Here is an 11,746-nt window from a genome sequence, read left to right on the forward strand (position 1 = left end):
TCATTTTTTTAAGTTCAGAATATTTCAGTACATATATATCTTTATCAAATAAGAACCATTTTAAAAATAATATAAACACCATAGCACTGTCACATCAGGAAAATGAAGGGTACTTCCTTGATACCAGCTAATACCCATTCAGTATTCCAATTTCCCTGATTGTCTCAAAAATGTCATTTCTATCAGGCTTTTAAAAAATAAATCAGAATCCAATTAAAGTCTGCAGATTGAATTTGATAATTATGTTAATTTAGCCTGGCGCAGTGGCTCATGCCTGTAATCCCAACACTTTGGGAGACCGAAGCAGGTAGATCAGCTAAGGTCAGGAGTTCAAGACCAGCCTGGCCAACATGGTGAAACCTCGTCTCTACTAAAAATACAAAAATTAGCTGGGCGTGGTGGTGCACACCTGTAATCCCAGCTAGTCGTGAGGGTGAGGCAGAAGAACTGCTTGAACCTGGGAGGCGAAGGTTGCAGTGAGCTGAGATCGCACCACTGCACTCCAGCCTAGGCAACAGAGAGAGACTCTGTCTCAAAAAAAAAAAAAAAAAAAAAAAAAAAGATTTGTTAATTTAAATCAGACAAAATTTTTGATTCGTTTGTTAAAATAAGAAATCAAGCAAGTTGGTTTTTAACCATGTTTTTTTCATCATGCATTTGGAAGAAGAGCAAAATGACCCCAAGGCTTGTTTTGGTTTTCGGATTTTTTGTCTTGATAGCACCTACTCTTCTTACTGTTTTGGAACATAGAAAAGTCAACAAGGCGGCTGGGCGCGGTGGCTCAAGCCTGTAATCCCAGCACTTTGGGAGGCCGAGGCGGGCGGATCACAAGGTCAGGAGATCGAGACCATCCTGGCTGACACGGTGAAACCCCGTCTCTACTAAAAAATACAAAAAACTAGCCGGGCGAGGTGGCGGGCGCCTGTAGTCCCAGCTACTGGGGAGGCTGAGGCAGGAGAATGGCGGGAACCCGGGAGGCGGAGCTTGCAGTGAGCTGAGATCCGGCCACTGCACTCCAGCCTGGGCGGCAGAGCGAGACTCCGTCTCAAAAAAATAAAAAAAGAAAAAAAGAAAAAAAAAAGAAAAGTCAACAAGGCAACAAATTATAAGGAATAAAACCAACTATAATTACAGATGTTTCTTTGAAAGTTATTTTCACAAGATATGGCAATGATTTTTAAAGGCTTGGGACTCTTAGAAGACCCTTTTGTTCAAATAACAGTTTTGTGTATGAATTTATTTCAACAGAGAACAATTTAGTAACAGTTATGAATATTCATTTAATTCTCCATATTGTACCAGAAAACAAGATTGATATCCTTGGGAATCTTCTCAATTCAACACTTTATCAAATCAGATTCCTTAAATTAGTGTTGTGACTCAGAAAAAATCTTTCTCCTTATGCAGTATCAGGAAAAAGAGGATATCTCCTATATCTCTTCTTAACATCTCTTTTGCTAACAATGAAGATGCATATTTGAAAACTAGGCTCTGGAATTTTATCAGTCACAGGAAAAATCTGGTAAAGTTCTATTTCACCTAGAAATGAAGAAAGGAGACCCTGATTCAAAAAACAAAAAAAGAAAGAATAACGAATAGCTTAGGGCCAGGTAAAGTGGATCACACCTGTAATCCTAACATTTTGGGAGGTGAGGTAGGTGGATGGCTTGATCCCAGGAGTTCAACACTAGCCTGGGCAACATGGCCTAACCCCATCTCTACAAAAAATACAAAAATTAGCCAGGCATGGTGGTGCAAACCTGTAATCCCAGCTACTCAGGAGGCTGAGGTGGGAGAATTGCTTGAACCTGGGATGTGGAGGTTGCAGTGAGCCGAGATTGCACCGTTGCACTCCAGCCTGGGCAACAAGAGTGAAACTCCATCTCAAAAAATAATAGTAATAAATAAATAGTCATTCACTTTGTTAGGTGTTTATCACACCTAACCTTAAGAATATCTTACTAGACCATCCTGGCTAACACGGTGAAACCCTGCCTCTACTAAAAACACACACACAAAAAAACTAGACAGGCGAGGTGGCGGGCGCCTGTAGTCCCAGCTACTCGGGAGGCTGAGGCAGGAGAATGGCGTAAACCCGGGAGGCGGAGCTTGCAGTGAGCTGAGATCCGGCCACTGCACTCCAGCCTGGGCGGCAGAGCGAGACTCCGTCTCAAAAAAAAAAAAAAAAAAAGAATATCTTACCAAAATAAAAAGTATTGTACGGCCGGGCGCGGTGGCTCAAGCCTGTAATCCCAGCACTTTGGGAGGCCGAGGCGGGCGGATCACAAGGTCAGGAGATCAAGACCACAGTGAAACCCCGTCTCTACTAAAAATACAAAAAATTAGCCGGGCGCGGTGGCGGGCGCCTGTAGTCCCAGCTACTCAGGAGGCTGAGGCAGGAGAATGGCGGGAACCCGGGAGGCGGAGCTTGCAGTGAGCCGAGATCGCGCCACTGCACTCCAGCCTGGGCAACAGCGTGAGACTCCGTCTCAAAAAAAAAAAAAAAAAAAAAAAGTATTGTAGATGAAATCATATTATATCTGAGGTTTACTCTAAAATACTCCAGCAGAAAATTTAAAATAGACTTGGGGGAGGGGACTTACCTGTAGTTATCTGCACATAATCTACATGATTACCTCAAAGCCATCCTTTTGCTGTTGAGAATTCTGATTTTTAGCTGGGCCCATTGCTACCCAGGTAAAAAAGCTACTTTCTTCAATGTCACTTACAGATAGATGTAGCTGTAAGTCTTCATCTAGGACAATGATATATAAGCATAAATGTAGACAGCTTCCAAAAGGTTCTTTAATGAAGTACACTTTCCTTCCTTCACTTAACTGCCTAAAATGTGGATGTGATGACTGATACTCTAGCATGATCTTGGAACATGAAGATGAGGTTCAAGATGGTGGAGGGTGAGCCACAAGTAACTTAGGTCCATAATGCTTTTTAGAGTCATTGTGCCAGCCCTGGACCGCTAGATTTATTCTACATAGGGGAGAAATCAATTGGTATTGGTTTTAAGTCATCATTATTTAATTCTCTCTTGGGTATAGATTACCAATTACTGTGTAACAAACCACCCCAAAACTGAGTGACTTAGGGTAACAATCTTTTTTTTTTTTTTTTAATCATTCCTGATCTGGTGAGATGACTGGGCTCAGTTGAGCAGTTCTTCGGCTCAATGTGATATCTTCCTGGGCTTCAGTCATCAGTGGGGCTCAACTGAGCTGGAATCTCCAAGATGGCTGGCTGTTGATGCTGGATGTTGGTTGAGAGCTCAACTAGGACTGTTGAATGATGTACCTGCACATGGCCTCTCCATTTGATTCAGACTTCTTGGAGGGTAGCATCTGGGTTTCAAGAGGGGATGTCACAAGAGAGCTTTCTAAAATAGAGAAGGCAGCCGGGCACAGTGGCTCACGCCTGTAATCCCAGCACTTTGGGAGGCCAAGGTGGGTGGATCACTTGAGGTCAGGAGTTCAACATCAGCCTGGCCAACATGAGGAAACATCATCTCTACTAAAAAAAAAAAAAAATTAGCCAGGCGGAACCCTGTCTCTACTAAAATTAAAAATAAAAATTAGCCGGGCATGTTGGTGCACACCTGTAATCCCAGCTACTCGGGAGGCCGAGGCAGGAGTATTGCTTAAACCTGGGAGGCAGAGGTTGCAGTGAGCCGAGATAACACCAGTGCACTCCAGCCTGGGCAACAGAAAGAGACTCTGTCTGGAAAAAAAAAAAAAAAGAGAGAGAGAGAAGGCAAAAGTTGTTTGTCCCTTTAAAGACTAAGCCTGGAACTGACACAGTGTCTCTTCTTCTACAGTCTTAAGGAAAGGCCAGATTCAAGGGGAGGGAAAATAAACTCTACCTCTCTATAGGGACAGTGACAAAGAATTGGGGGCCATCTTTAGTCTGCCATGTGTTACGGTCAATGGAAATAGATATATGTATATTTACTGAGTGCCTGAGTCTACCCCCAGAGATTTTAAATTTTTTTTTTTTGGAGACGGAGTCTCGCTCTGTCACCCAGGCTAGAGTGCAGTGGCCGGATCTCAGCTCACTGCAAGCTCCGCCTCCTGGGTTCACGCCATTCTCCTGCCTCAGCCTCCCGAGTAGCTGGGACTACAGGCGCCCGCCACCATGCCCGGCTCATTTTTTGTGTTTTTAGTAGAGACGGGGTTTCACCGTGTTAGCCAGGATGGTCTCGATCTCCTGACCTCGTGATCCGCCCATCATGGCCTCCCAAAGTGCTGGGATTACAGGCTTTTTTTTTTTTAGATGGAGTTTTGCTCTTGTTGCCCAGGCTGGAGTGCAATGGCATAATCTCGGCTCACCACAACATCCACCTCCCAGGTTCAAGCGATTTTCCTGCCTCAGCCTCCCAAGTAGCTGGGATTACAGGCGTGCGCCACCACGCCCGGCTAATGTTGTATTTTTTAGTAGAGATGGGGTTTCTCCATGTTGGTCAGGCTGGTCTTGAACTCCTGACCTCAGGTGATCCGCCTGTGTTGGCCTCCCAAAGTGCTGGGATTACAGGTGTGAGCCACCGTGCCCAGCTGATTTTAATTTTTATAATGGGTACAGGATGAGGCCTAGGTGTCTCATTCTGTGTTTTAAATGTTCCTGGGAGATTCTCATGTGCCGTCAAATTTGAGAACCACTCGGTTGGAACACATAACCTCCTTCCCATCTCAGTCCCTGAAACAATGCTATTTCCTGTATCTGGAGTTTTTCCCCCATTTTTGCTTGGCTAACTTGGACTCTTCCCTCAGAAACCAGCTTCAGAATCCTTTCTTTAGCAAAGACTTCCCTGCATGTTCTTTAACAGCACTTATCTCAGCTACAACAAAATCATCAGTTGTGTAATTGTGTCTTTTTAACGTCTTTTCCCCCTTTCTTCATAATAGTCAAAGTGAAGGATGGCTCTTATCTCAGTCAGAACTATTAATAGATATTGTAATGGAAATGAAACAAGACCTTCAGACTCTTCCTAAAGTAAGAAGTCTAGCAGAGTCTCGGGCTTTAAATTTTTTTTTTTTCCGATCATAAATGTGGGATAAAGATAATTTAACCTGCTGCTAAGGTTTGAATATTTGTTCCCTTGAAAACTAATGTTGAACCAGCCTGGGCAACATCAGGAGACCTGTCTCTACAAATAATTTAAAAATTAGCCAGGTGAGGTGGCACATGCCTGTGATCCCAGCTACTCAGGAGGCTGAAGTGGGAGGATCACCTGAGCCCAGAAAGCTGACAATGCAGTGAGCCGTGACTGCACCACCGAACTCCAGCCTGTGCAACAGAGTGAGACCCTGTCTCAAAAAATAAATAGATAAATAAGCTGAGTGCGGTGGCTCACACCTGTAATCTCAGCACTTTGGGAGGCCAAGGTGGGCAGATCACATGAGGTCAGGAGTTTGAGACCAACCAGCCAACATGATGGAACCCCGTCTCTACTAAAAATACAAAAATTACCCGGGCATGGTGGCACGTGCCTGTAATACGAACTACTCAGGAGGCTGAGGCAGGAAAATCACTTGAACCTGGGAGGTGGAGGTTACAGTAAGCTGAGATCATGCCACTGCTCTCCAGCCTGGGTGACATAGCAAGACGTTGTCTCAAAAAATACATAAATAAAAACTTATGGTGAAATTGAATCCCCAATGTGGCAGTATTGAGAGGTGGGGACTTTAAGAGGTGATTGGGTCATGAGGACTCTTTTCTCATGAATGAACTAATCCATTCATGGATTAATGGATTAGTGAGTTAATGGATTCATGGGTTACCCTGGGAGTGAGACTGGTGGCTTTATCAGAAGAGGAAGAGAGACTTGAGTAGCACGCTCAGCTCCTTTGCCCTGTGATGCCCTGTGCCACCTCAGGACCCTCCAGAGAGTCCCGAGTCTTCTTGCCCCAACAGCAAGAAGGCCCTCACCAGATGCAGCCCCTCCACCTTGGACTTCCCAACCTCCACAACTACAGGAAATAAATTCCTTTTCTTTACAACGTTTCAAGTATTCTGTTCTAAGCAACGGAATACGGACTAAGACACACACACCAATGCACAGCTTCTCATTTAACAGAATCGATTTTACAAGCATTTATTCTGCTTGGAAATTCAGATGTCAGTCATAAGATTGTTACTAGGGCAACAAAATATTAAGTAAGACCACCAAATGGCACCAAGGTTTCTCCTTCATAATAATGATTGCAATACTGGCAATAATTTCTAATGTCTTCGGACTCCTACAAGGTTATTTTGTGCAAATTACACTTCAAAGGACAGATTTATGCAACCAGAGAATGGAACACTGGCTGCTGTAATAAATATCCATAGATCTCCATACTACACAAGACTATAAAACAGATTTAGAGCCTTTTGAATATTCTCAGTTTGTTACCTTATCAAACCACATTCTGTTTGTTTGTTTTACTTTAAGTTCTAGTGTACATGTGTACAACGTGCAGGTTTGATATATGTGCCATGCTGGTTTGCTGCATCCATCAACTTATCATTTACATTAGGTATTTCTCCTAATGCTATCCCTTCCCCAGCCCCCCGCCCCCCACTGTGTGTGTGTGTGTGTGTGTGTGTGTGTGTGTGTGTGTGTTTTTAAGACGATCTCACTCTGTCACCCAGGCTGGAGTGCAGTGGTGTGATCTCAACTCACTGCAACCTCTGTCTCCTGGGTTCAAGTGATTCTCCTGCCCCAGCCCCCTCAAGTACCTGAAATTACAGGGTTGTGCCACCATGCCTGGTTAATTTTTGTATTTTTAGTAGAGACAACATTTCACCATGTTGGCCAGGCTGGTCGCAAACTTCTGAGCTCAAGTGATCCACCCACCTCAGCCTCCCAAAATTCTGGGATTACAGGTGTGAACCACCATGCCTGGCCTAAACTACATTCTTGAATTAGTTTTACGGCATGGAATATCTTTTTCTCCTCTCTCAATCCTCTCTCTCTCTCTAGCTCCCTTTCCTCCCCTACAGCTGCAAAGAAGAGATCTTCTTAATCCATTTCTTAAACTTCTTTTGATTAATTATAAAGAATTTTTTTTTTTTTTTTTAGATGGAGTCTCCCTCTGTCACCCAGGCTGGAGTGCAACGGCAAAATCTTAGCTCACTGCAACCTCTGCCTCCCGGGTTCAAGTGATTCTCCTGCCTCAGCCTCCCGAGTAGCTGGGACTACAGATGTGTGCCACTACACCTGGCTTTTTTTGTTTGTTTCTTTGTATTTTCAGTAGCGATGGGGTTTCTCACCATGTTAGCCAGGATGGTCTTGATCTCCTGACCTCATGATCTGCCTGCCTCAGCCTCCCAAAGTGCTGGTATTACAGGCGTGAGCCACCGCACCTGGCCAATTATAAATAATTTTTAAGGCTAAACTCTGGAATTTTGCTAGTTAGCCTTAAAAGCACAAAGCAGGCCTATAAAGTTCAATTTTACTGGTAGAAAGCAAGAAATGGATGAATAGAATGTTAGCTGACAACCATGCAATTGAAACCTCCTTTGCAAAAACTATGAGAGTGAGAAAACAATGGCAGGGAAGGAGATCGGATCTGGCCAGCCCCTACCTTGCCTTTGACCCTCAAGCTGCCTGTAGTTATTCCTGGGTTTAGGCTAATCTGACTTGTCTCTTTGGGAGATATTTTATTTTATTTTATTTTATATTTTATTTTATATTTTTAAAATTTTATTTTATTTATTTTATATTTTATTTTATATTTTTTAAATTTTATTTTATTTTATATTTTATTTTATATTTTTAAAATTTTATTTTACTTTTTTTTTTTTTTTTTTTTTGAGACGGAGTCTCGCTCTGTCGCCGGGGCTGGAGCGCAGTGGCCGGATCTCAGCTCACTGCAAGCTCCGCCTCCCGGGTTTACGCCATTCTCCTGCCTCAGCCTCCTGTGTAGCTGGGACTACAGGCGCCCGCCACCTCGCCCGGCTAGTTTTTTGTATTTTTTTAGTAGAGACGGGGTTTCACCGTGTTCGCCAGGATGGTCTTGATCTCCTGACCTCGTGATCCACCCGTCTCGGCCTCCCAAAGTGCTGGGATTACAGGCTTGAGCCATCGCGCCCGGCCTATTTTACATTTTTTAAATTTAATTTAATTTAATTTTATTTTATTTTATTTATTTTTCCTTGAGATGGAGCCTCACTCTGTAGCCCAGGCTGGAGTGCAGTGGTGCAATCTCAGTTCACCGCAACCTCTGCCTCCTAGTTCAAGCGATTCTCCTGCCTCAGCCTCCAGAGTAGCTGGAACTACAGGTGCCTGCCACCATGCCCGACTAATTTTTGTGTTTTTAGTAGAGACGAGGTTTCACCATGTTGGCCAGACTGGTCTGAAACTCCTGACCTCAAGTGATCTGCCCACCTTGGCCTCCCAAAGTGCTGGGATTAGAGGAAAGAAGGAAAGGAAGGTAAGAAAAGGAAAAGAAAGGAAAGGAAAGGGAGGGGGAGGGGAGGGGAAGGGAGAGAAAGGAAAGGAAAGGGAGAGAAAGGGAACAGTGAGAGAAAAAAGAAAAGAAAGAAAGAAAGAAAGAAAGAAAGAAAGAAAGAAAGAAAGAAAGAAAGAAAGAAAGAAAGAAAGAAAGAAAGAAAGAAAGAAAGAAAGAAAGAAAGAAAGAAAGAAAGAGAAAGAAAGAAAGAGAGAGAGAGAAAGAGAGGAAGGAAGGAAAGGAAAGGAAAGGAAAGGAAAGGAAAGGAAAGGAAGGAAGGAAGGAAGGAGGGAAGGAAGGGAGAAAAGAGGTTCCTTATAAATAACAAAAGACACCCTTCTCACCAAGGGTTTTTGGAAATTCCAGAGTGATGGGGTGAGAAGGGTGTCTTTGGAACCAGAGCTGAAGACCAAATACATATTTCTTACTATATCACGATATCACAGGAGGTAAAAGGGAGGTGCCCTTGAAGCAGCTCCTCCCCAGCCCCCAATCCTCTTGTGTGCCCGGAGGATCAGAAGAGGTCCCGCCAAGACTCAGCTTAGCTGTGGTTCAAGCCTCTGATTGCGTGGATAAATACCAGGTTTCCAGAGTGCCAGGGCAGGGCTGCCCCCTTGCGGTGGCATTAACTTTCCATGGCTATTTAAAATCAGCAGAGGACACGATAGGTCCTGTTTCAACTGAACATTTTATTTCCATATTTTCCCCTGGAGAGAAGAAAAATCATTAAACGTTTCTTTTTGGGTTTTTTTAGACAGAGTCTCACTCTGTCGCCCAGGCTGGAGTGCAATGGCGCAATATCAGCTCACTGCAACCTCTGCCTCCTGGGTTCAAGTGATTCTCCTGCCTTAGCCTCCCGAGTAGCTGGGATTACAGGCGCCCACTACCATGCCCAGCAAATTTTTGCATTTTTAGTAGAGTCAGGGTTTCACTATATTGGCCAGGCTGGTCTCCAACTCCTGACCTCAGGTGATCTGCCTGCCTTAGCCTCCCAAAGTGCTGGGATTATAGGCATGAGCCACCGGGCCTGGCCTATTTTTGTTTTTGTTTTTAATAGAGAAGGGAGTCTCAAACTCCTGGCCTCAAGCTATCCTCCTCCCTCAGCCTCCCAAAGTGCTGGGATTGTTAAGAGTGAGCCACTGCACCTATCCCACCCCCTCCCACCCTCATTTTTAGAAGGGCACAGGCTAGAGACCATATTTCCATAGTGGCTAGGCCTGGCCATGAGACTAAGTTCCACCACAATTACTTTTGCACCAGCCTAATGAATTTCCTAATCTTTATATAAGATCTGAGTTAGGGCCGGGCGCAGTGGCTCACGCCTGTAATCCTAGCACTTTGGGAGGCCGAGGCGGGTGGATCACCTGAGGTCGGAAGTTCAAGACCAGCCTGATCAACATGGAGAAACCCTGTCTGTACTACAAATACAAAATTAGCTGGGCATGGTGGCGCATGCCTGTAATCCTAGCTACTCGGGAGGCTGAGGCAGAAGAATCACTTGAACCCAGGAGGCAGAGGTTGCGGTGAGCCGAGATCGTGCCATTGCACTCCAGCCTGGGCAACGAGAGCAAAACTCTGTCTCAAAAAAAAAAAAAAAGATCTGAATTAGTTTAGTCTCTGAAACAAAAGAGCACACCAACAAATACTGCTTATTCCTCCCCAAATCATTTACATGTGTTAGGCAGCAAGGTCATTAAATCAATGAAGTGAGTCAAGACAAGCATTTTTTTTTTTTTTTTTTTTTGAGACAGAGTCTCGCTCTGCCGCCCAGGCTGGAGTGCAGTGGCCGGATCTCAGCTCACTGCAAGCTCCGCCTCCTGGGTTTATGCCATTCTCCTGCCTCAGGCTCCCGAGTAGCTGGGACTACAGGCGCCCGCCACGTCGCCCGGCTAATTTTTTGTATTTTTTAGTAGAGACGGGGTTTCACTGTGTTAGCCAGGATGGTCTCGATCTCCTGACCTCGTAATCCGCCCGTCTCGGCCTCCCAAAGTGCTGGGATTACAGGCTTGAGCCACCACGCCCGGCCAAGACAAGCATTTTTAATAAGATAAAATATATCAATGTGCATCCACATAGAAGTGAATATTGCTTCAGGCCAGGCGCGGTGGCTCACACCTGTAGTCTCAGCACTTTGGGAGGCAGAGGCGGGCAGATCACTTGAGATTAGGAGTTCCAGACCAGCCTGGCCCGCATGGTGAAACCCCATCTCTACTAAAAATACAAAAAATTAGCCAGGGGTGGTGGCAGGTGCCTGTAATCCCAGCTGCTTGGGGAGGCTAAGGCAGGAGAATCCTTGAACCCAGGAGGCAGAGGTTGCAGTGAGCCAAGATCATGCCACTGCACTCCAACCTGGGAGAAAGAGGGAAACTCTATCTCAAAAATAACAAAAACCAAAAAGGGGCTGGGGTCAGAGGAGTTATAGCCGCTGATCTAAGGTTTTCTAATTTTTCTTCCTGTGTTGGGGACAAGTTGCTTGGTTCCTCTCTAGAACGGACAAGGTAGATATTTGTGGTGTTCCCTTTCTTGGATGGAAACTCAGAAGGGTCTGTACACTGCTCCAGTTTGCCCAGCATGGTACAGCTGGGCTGTCCAAGCATTAGAAGTCACTGTCTTCTCCATAAAGTGGGAAAAGGGGAAGGCAAAGTTGAAAAACAATACAAATAGAAGAAGGTGTGTGCTTCACCAAAATGGGGGCACAAGTCAAGAAAAGGGGAAATGAACCTGTCTGGATGGCTCATGCCTATAATCCCCACACTTCAGGAGGCAGAGGCAGGAGGATCATTTGACCTCAGGAGTTGGAAATCAGCCTGGCCAACATAGAGAGACCTCTACTGCTGCTGCTACTACTACTACTACTAATAATAAATCAGCCAGGTATGGTGGCCTGCACCTGTGGTTCTAGCTACTTGGGAGGCTGAGGTGGGGAGACCACTTAAGCCTGGGAGGTCGATGCAGCAGTGAGCCTTGATCATGCCACTGCAATCTAGCCTGGGCAAAAGAGTAAGGCCCAGTCAAGGCAAGGAAAGGCAAAGTGAAGGAGCGCGGTGGCTCAGGCCTGTAATCCCAGCACTTGGGGAGGCCGAGGCCGGTGGATCACTTGAGGTCAGGAGTTTGAGACCACCCTGGCCAATATGGCTAAACTCCATCTCTATTAAAAATACAAAACTTAGGCCGGGCGCGGTGGCTCAAGCCTGTAATCCCAGCACTTTGGGAGGCCGAGACGGGTGGATCACGAGGTTAGGAGATGGAGACCATCCTGGCGAACCCGGTGAAACCCCGTCTCTACTAAAAAATACAAAAAAATA

At 45.1% G+C, this 11,746-nt stretch overlaps 1 protein-coding gene across 7 annotated transcripts in view; it reads left to right on the top strand.

Moving 5' to 3' along the window:
- Positions 1–11,746, top strand: part of NDUFA3 (NADH:ubiquinone oxidoreductase subunit A3) — a 166,078-nt gene that overhangs the window by 136,662 nt on the left and 17,670 nt on the right. The window lies entirely within an intron of this gene.

Source organism: Macaca thibetana, chromosome 19 (assembly GCF_024542745.1).
Source record: "Macaca thibetana thibetana isolate TM-01 chromosome 19, ASM2454274v1, whole genome shotgun sequence".
Lineage (NCBI taxonomy): Eukaryota > Metazoa > Chordata > Mammalia > Primates > Cercopithecidae > Macaca > Macaca thibetana.